The sequence below is a fragment of the Anopheles arabiensis genome, chromosome 2 (assembly GCF_016920715.1).
Source record: "Anopheles arabiensis isolate DONGOLA chromosome 2, AaraD3, whole genome shotgun sequence".
Classification (NCBI taxonomy): Eukaryota; Metazoa; Arthropoda; class Insecta; order Diptera; family Culicidae; genus Anopheles; species Anopheles arabiensis.
Window position 1 is genome coordinate 82,829,626 of NC_053517.1, and position 8,623 is coordinate 82,838,248.

The following is an 8,623-nucleotide window of genomic DNA, read 5'->3' on the forward strand; positions in this document are numbered from 1 at the left end:
AGGGCAGCAGATTTTGTGTCTAGGTCCGAGCCTTGTTGGCTTCTGTCTGTGACCGATTTGTACGCCGTTTGCTCGCACCGCCTCCCACCCGGTGGCCTCGCTAATTAAATGCAAATTTTCAGACGATCAATTTCCATTCAATATTCGCACGACCGAGCCAACCGTCCGGGGAAGGTTTTGTTTTCTTTCGCCGGGGTGGGCGCATCCATCATTTTTTGACGCGCCGTCCGTCAGACGATGAATTTGACAACGGGGAAAAAGGGACCCATCACAAGTAGCCGGCAACCGGGCAGCGGTAGGTGTATGGCAGGGACACCTCAACCATTTCTCAACCGTTTGGCCTAACGAGGGTGTGGGAAGGATGCAGGATGAATTCGCTAGCTCGCTAGTTATTGGGCTAAATTCACAGGTGATGCAAAAATCAAATGAACATACTTTTGTTTTTCACACTTACCCGTCGGTGGCAGCACAGAAAACAGAAGCAATCGATCATTGACAATTAGAAAAATCGCTATTATTTTTATGCATTTCGAACGATTACAAATCAAACGCTGGGAATGAATAAGTGCGCCAGCGCTAACGATGGGCCAATGGTTTGGTTCCACTTTCAGCGAGATTGCTGTAAATGAAAATGACTTTTTTGGGGTGGAAAATGGGAAAGAAAAGGTAGAAGCGAGGAAGAAGCTGAACGGCAGCAGTTGCTGCAGATGATGCACGATAATGGGCGTAATGAGATTGATGATGTAACGGTCGTCAAATTACTGATTTTGTTGCAGTTTGCTCGATACGGTATTTTTTTCGGGGTGGTGCTTTATTAAAGGGAAGAAAAGATCTTTCAAAGACGAAATGTTTTTCTTCCCTAAGTGAATATTCCATAAATTTGTTGAATATCCATAAATATTGCATATGTGAATATCCCATAAACCTTAATACGAATAGGACTGAGAAACAGATACAATAGAATCAATTAAAAGTTAAAGATCATCATGAATTGAAGATCACACTATGAATCATAATCTGGGTAAGGGAAGCTACTATATGTATTATACAGGATCCAACTTAAAAGGGGATGTAGCTCAGTGGTAGAGCGCTCGCTTCGCATGTGAGAAGTCCCGGGTTCAATCCCCGGCATCTCCAAGGTGTGGGTAATCAAATATGGTAGGTTTACCTGTTTACTTTTTTGTAGTGTTAGTAATTCTGTTTGTATTAAGTTGTTGTTTTTAGCTGAATGATAAGACTTGTTTTTGCAAAATAAATTTGCAAATATTATTCTGCAACTAACTGAAACACGGAACTATTCCCAGTTTGACGTGATTACATCCGTTTTTTTACCATTTTTAATACAGCATGGACCATGTTTGTTTCCAGTTGCAGTGTTGTAGATTGCTATAAAATCTAAAAAATTGGCAATCCAAAATGAACATTGGTGTGGCTCACATAAAAAAAATCTGAAAAAAAAATCGCTCAACAAAGAGAAAAAGATAATTTTTTATTTTAGAAAACCAGTATAAATTAAATTTTCTTTCAATTTTCGCATTCATATTTTTCTTCTTCTTCTTCCACTACTTCCTCTTCTCATTCTCCTTCCTCTTTTTTTCTCTCATCCTTCTTCTTCTTCTTCTTCTTCTTCTTCTTCTTCTTCTTCTTCTTCTTCTTCTTCTTCTTCTTCTTCTTCTTCTTCTTCTTCTTCTTCTTCTTCTTCTTCTTCTTCTTCTTCTTCTTTATTCTTTGTTCTTTCGTTTTTCTTCTTTTCTTCTTGATTTTTATTACTACTTTTCCACTGCTATTAAAAATAAGCTATACATTAAGTATTTTCTACGAATGAGGAAAGAGTATTAAAATTTATCCAACACACCATTGTACCTATTTAAAGAATTTATAATACAAATCATTTATCATCAAATCATTTATCATTCTCCATCTTTTCTTTGAGAATACTCGTAATTAATGGATTTGCAAGTGCAACGGTATGAAGTATTGGAATAATTTCATCTAAAAATTGTCAAATTCCATGTATAAAAAGCTAGCTAGAATCTTTATTTATGATTTCTGCCTGCTTGAAATATGTTCGCGTACAGAAAACAGACACATCAGTGCGCCATTTCATCTCATAACAGACATAAATCATATTACATCAATCGCGTACGAGATGCAGCGGATTGGGCAGAAAATTGAGAAAAAGAACCGTACATTTCGCCCTCCCATCAACCTATCTTGATGAAGTTCCGGTTTTATGGGACAATTAATTTCTTCCTTCTCCGAAATGAAACCGTCCGCGCGGGGCGTGTGTGTGTGTGTGTAATGGAAAGTTGAAAGCAGCGATATTGGGTTTTATTCGAAATCTGTCAAAGCTTAAAAGAACGGGACGCGATGGCGATGGGGAGCAAACTTGAAGCCTTTTCATCGCTGCACATAACATTCCATCGCCATCTTTCTCGCACCGCTCATACATACTTGAGGTAGTTCCATTTCCAACGCAATCTACCTCGCCCACCACCTTTCCCGCTTCCAGCGTGGAGTGGATGAAAGAAATTCTATTAAAACACGAGCGTAACTTTGCTGCAAAAAGCATCGAAAAAAGTCCCATCCTGACAACGGCGCAGCGAGGAGACCAGGTTTTCCCTTCATTTTGTGCTATGTACCAGTGGGTAAAAAGAATCGCGAAAGTGAAATTAAATTATGCTGTTCTCTCTTCATCACCATATACCGTGTCTCCATCCCGACAGTGACAGTACGTTTGGTGCTGCTGGGTGGAGTAAACGGCAACGGCGATGGGTTTGTTTTTCCCGCCAGGTATCCTCCTGCTACGGCAGCGTACGGAAAATTTAGATTATTTCTTTTCATCGTTTTGAGTGTGTGTATGCATTTTTTTTCTTTTTTTTTCTCCCATTTCTTGCCATTTTTACTTCCACGTCAAAGTGTGTGGAAAATGTGTTCGTTACCAGCGTGCTCCTCCATCGCTTCCCCTTGCGAAGGTACACACCAACAAAATGCTCCCAGCAGGCACGCAGCCAGCCAATACACCCAAAGGCGCAGTGAAGCGTGTACAGAGGCAAAGGACTCGCTTTTTATATCGCCCGCCTTTTGCTAGTAAAAGTAACTTCTGCCCAACAATATCCCCCCTTTTTATGCTCCCCTCGCTCGCACGGTGGAAAGCGCACGGGAAGCTCAATTTTCTCCCAATGCCATCAGTCAGATCGTTTCTCCGTGATTTCGTTGCTCGTGCGATTTCCACGGGCCACCACCCCATGCCACACACCCGCCGAAGCAGCCAATGGCATATGACGCCCGCCCGCTACGGTCTCCGGGCTAGGGCACGCCATTGAAGCAAACCGAGGCAAACAGGCAAACCCCGAAGGAGAAAGATTATGCTGGCGACATCTGGTTTAGACATCTTTTAATAAAATTTTCATTTTTATTGCTATTTAAGAGGGATGATAAAATATATTATTATTACAAAAGTTGAAATAATAATACCGTCGAGATACTCAGGCACGGGTGCTGAGCCTCCGCCATCGTCTCTCCACTACGGAACTACAGCAAACGATGACGATGGCAATAATAATAGGTTTGACGAGCTTTCCTCGCGAGCTCGGTACGCGGCTGCTTTTCCGGCTTTCCGGCGTTTGTTTTCTCCATCCTTGCGCACGCTCTCCCCGGGAAAGAAAGTAACAGCAGATCGAAATAAAACGATGTTCATTTGCTTTCCTTCGGTTCGTTGCTCATCAGCGGGCAAATAAACACATATCTATTCAGTGTGCCTTTCGGAGGCTCTAGCGTTACTAACGGAAGGCTTAGGTATATCCGACTGAAAACAGGAGATTGAGCACAGAAGCACCCGAGCAGCGCTTATCATTTATTGAAGGGTGGACATTCGGAGCATGTTTATTGGATTGGTAAGCACATTATGGGTTTTGTGCCGTATGACGGATGGTTCCCGTGACTTCATGGGAGGAATGGTCGCGCAGAAGGCGCGTATGGTGTTGACAGATTGATTTAGAAAAAGCCGTCAGCTTCAGGTGCTGTTTGCTTGTAAAAGCCAATCATTTGTTTATGAATATGTTTGAGCCTTGAATGATGGACGGATACTAATGATTATATTTGTAGCTTCATTTTGAATCAAACTCCATTTGGTAAGGCTAATTACAATGATTCATATTTTTAAACGATAAAAAGATATAGATATTTTATTTTTTTTTACTAAAATAATAAGGTTGCAAGCAAGTAGGCTATTTAACGATAGTTTTTAAAGGTTTAGAAAGATGAAGATATTAATGTGTAGGGGAAGGTAGGTAAAGGCGGACACTACGGGTAAGATGGACATTTCTCATAAATGCATGGAAAAGGGAAATTTCGAAAATTCAACAATGCAGCATCCTAACTTAAAGTAAAAAAACACATTTGAGAACATTTTTGGCATAAAATATGCAAAATTGGATGAATTCATGAACAAAACAAATTTTCAATAGTGCGCACCCTTGTGTATCTAATTTGACTACTGTGGATCTTAAGCGCTGTAACTTGCATTGTTTATATTTTTGAAATTTTTATGACATGAATCAATTGTCGTGACTATAAAGCAAAACAACTGGCGAAATAACGAGGCTGAAAGTATTAACAAAATCTTGTTTTTTTATGGTTTAAACATCCTGTCACCAAAGCGGGAAAGACGGACACTCTGGCGTAAGGAAAGATGGACACCGAATTTATTGATTTATTTTATTTCTTATATCAATTGATGATGAATAGATTTAATAAAATACCTTAATTAAGAGTATTTTGAAGATATGAACCATCCAGCAACTAGAAAAACAAGGAAATATGCGAGAAATGTAACACAGGTCAAAATAGAAGTAATTCGTTATGCTGCACGCTCCATACCGATTAGGTACTTCTCCAAACCCAATATCTTGCCTCGTCTTCGGCAACTTTAATCAACAAAAGGAAGAGGCATTGGTATGGCATCGCTCAGGAATAGATGAGAGTTTCTATGGTATTACAAAGATCAAAAGTTTCATAATAATACTAATAAATAGTTAATTTAAATAGACTTGGTGAAAAATGGCTTTGGCCTATTTGACCAAGTCCATCAAACGTGCTAGGGTCTTGGACTACAGTAAACTACAGTCCTAAAGGGAAGATCTAGACTGTTGTTCTGTAAGCTGGAGCAACGTCCGCTGTTAGTGCATAATATTTAAAAAATCCATAAATTCTGCATTCAATTTAATGTTAGAAATGGTGCTTAAAATTCCTAAATTCACGGCTGAATGAATTGTCGTTGAAATTGGTCAAGAATTTGTTTATGTATGTACCGGGACATGGAAATAAATGGGATAAATTAAAATACTGTAAACCTCTTCAATTCCCAACGTTTTCTACAGGTGACACAATGATGGGGGACATGGTGTCCATCTTTCCCATATCAGCTGTCCATCTTACCCGATCATTTCAAATTGAACGAAAAAACCATGTTTTTAATTCACGAAGAAAACATAAAAATCGATAGAAACTTGAAAGTTTCAACACATTTTCTGATAAAACGTGGGTTTAAGATAATGTATGCACATCTATATGGTCGTTGTTTTGATATATTCCCAGATTTTTTTTACATTTTCCTCAATTCAATTAGAGATGTGCGTATTTCCACGGAGTAAGAGCGAGTGAGTTAAATCGTGATTGATTATGATTCAACTCAGCACAAAGTGTATATTTGACTGTTTGCACTATTTAGTTTTCACTTTTTATGACTCACTATTTTGGGATTCGTATTTATCGTAAGGGAACTGCAAAAGAGTGATTCACTGGCCGGTGCAGATCGCAACTGTTTTGCATCAAGAATGATTGAAATGAGAAGATTCAAAATAATAGATCGTTAATCACAGAGAAGCGAGTGATTTGCATCATAAAAAACATCGCGCAAAGAGTAGTTTACTTAAATTCAAAAACGAGTGAGTCACTGGTCAGCGCATCATAATGACTGAATGAGAATAGAAGAGTTACGTGAATCACTAGTCGAAGTACCGCCTGTGAATTGAATCACTTTTTTTTAAGCGATTCGTAAGTCGGCCTAGAGAGTGTGAACCATTACAATCAAATAAGATTTTTATTGAGCTCAATTGAAAAAGAGTTGTTAGACGATTTGAGGAGAACGTTTAAAAATAGAGCAAAACGTCAAGGTATAACTCACATTGAAATGTCGAAGAGTAACTCACCAACTCTCTGAATTAGGCGATGGGCTCTTCTTTTAAAACAATGTATGACTATGCATTAAAACCATTCCCTAATAAATACCTAAAACAATAAAACTGCTAGCAAATCACTTTATTGGCCTTTTAATATGCCGTAAAAAACACAACTATATCTTATTGTCTTTTTATCCAAAGAACTCAATCCTAACATAAAACCATCACACATCATCCATGCTTCTCCCAGCTCTGTTGAGCTGTGCCTCTTTACCGTCCATTTTTATTTCGATGATGATCACTATTATTGGTCCATTGGTCTATGCCCAATCAATTGTTCAGTGAAAACAAACGAAAAACACCCCAACACAAAGCTCCAAAAGTCCTAAACCACCGCCCCCTCTACAATCCCACTTCCCTGCCCAGCGATGATATATTTGTGCCGGAAATAATACATAAAAATATTATTATTATTATCGTTATCATGCTTTTAGCAATGGTGAATAGGTACCGAGTGATGCTTTGTCTGGGGTTGTCTAGTGGAATATTCAAAATGTGGGCCACTTATGCCCTCACACACACCCACACACCATCACACGTTGAAGTACGTAGAAAAGGTTCGGTAATAAAACATTATGGCACCGGTATGGCAAATGCTGCTGCTGCTGCGGAAGTTGCTGCCCGTTCGATAAACGCTGACAACAACTGTGATAACTGTGGATGAGATTACGTTATTTTTCAAAGCCCTCTTCCACCCACCGCACTTCCCTTTCATGATGATATGTGTTGTTCTTCGTGTGAGGATATGAAAATAATAGACATATTTCTATGCTATGTATTAAAAAGGTACCAGAGCGCGCGCGTTCCCAGAAGTTCGAGTTGATGAAGGCAAGCGGAGGAAGCAGCGACAACGCGCAAAAAAACAACAACGCACGCGTCCTCTATTGGGGACTTTTGTTGCATGACAGGGAAAGAGAGAATGAAAAAGAAAAAGAGAGAAAGATATAGAAAGAGAGGAAGAGACACGAGATAGAAAGAGAGGTGATCTCCCCATCTCGAACGGATAAAGTTAAATGAGATTATGCAAAACCCTATCCTTGATGAGCGTGCTCAAGTGGGGACCAGCCATCCCAGCCTCAGAAGTGGATCGGCAATCGAACCGTTCAGAGAAACGGAGGGATGGCCAACACACCATTCTTCCCCTCGCTGCTTTTTTGTGACTCAACTCTGCCCAACAGCGCACCGGAAGGGATGAATTCTAAGTACATTAGGGCTGATGACAACGATGAACCAGACCAGATAGTAGGATGTTGATTGTGTGAAGGGAGGAGGCGAACAAAATTGGAGACAAAACAGGGAATAGAAAAAATAGAAAACCTTCTCCAATATCGATGCATCCCCCCCCTCCTCCCATCGCCATAAGGACTCGTGGGGAATGGCGCATGGTGCGCATGTTGTGCGGTCGTGTGTAGGTTTTCTCGCACTATATTTCAACCTTCAATTCTCAGCATAAAAGGCGCAGGCAGAACAACAAAAAAGAACCTGGCCAAAGAACACGCTTTTTGCAGGATCTGAAGCATTCCTCCATGCATAAAAGCACGGTGATAGGTAATGAGAGCTTCCCTTGCGCGCCGGGGGTAAATAACAGCTTCATCCCCCAAAAGCTCGCTGGGAGGACACAAAGATGGCCGTGTGGGAGCGCGCGGTTTGATCTGCACGCGCGTTCCCCCGCGCTTCGGGACAATGTTTTTTCGTTGGTTGCTTGGTTGGTTGGCCAAAGAGAGAAAGCGGCTGCACATAACGATGCAAGTGTGGAAGGTGGAAAAGAAACCACCAAATAAAACAACAACAAAAAAACGATCAAACCGGATCAGAAATGAAGTCCTTATTCACGGTTGTTCTTGGATGGAAGCAACAACAGCAAAAAATCCTTCCACCATGTGCATGTGCGCGCTGTGATTGTGTACTGGTGAGAACGGAAGGGAAAAGAAGTTGAAAAGGAGCGAGCGTAGCTCCTCCCATTTTGCATACTGCAGGCACGGTTTATATACAGCCGCTGAGCACAAGGATACGCGACCGGACGCGCGACCGGCATGCTCTTTACGTCCCTTTTTCGACGCACAGTTATCCTGCTCTTGCGCGCCGTGCGAATATCCTTCGCCCGAGAAAGGAGGAGTGAGATTTTGAGCAAATGAATCCCGATGATGCTGACGATGGAAATCATGATGATGACGATGTCTGAGAGCAAATCACGGGGTTGAGATTACGTACGGAGCGCTTGCCGCTTCACAGGGTGATGAATATGAATTGAGGACGACCACGGGCGCACGGCACGGCGTCATCATCATCGCCGCCGTCATCCGTCGTAACGGATGCTGTACGTACCTTGGTTTGTGTGCGGGAACCAAATGCAACCGGTGTGGCCTATGGGACAAGGGTTC

General features: G+C 41.1%; 1 non-coding gene across 1 annotated transcript; it reads left to right on the forward strand.

Moving 5' to 3' along the window:
• Positions 1-1,065: 1,065 nt before the first annotated feature.
• Trnaa-cgc lies at positions 1,066-1,137 on the forward strand. Its single transcript has one exon. It is a non-coding gene; the product is annotated as a tRNA-Ala (tRNA).
• The last annotated feature ends 7,486 nt before the right edge of the window (positions 1,138-8,623 follow it).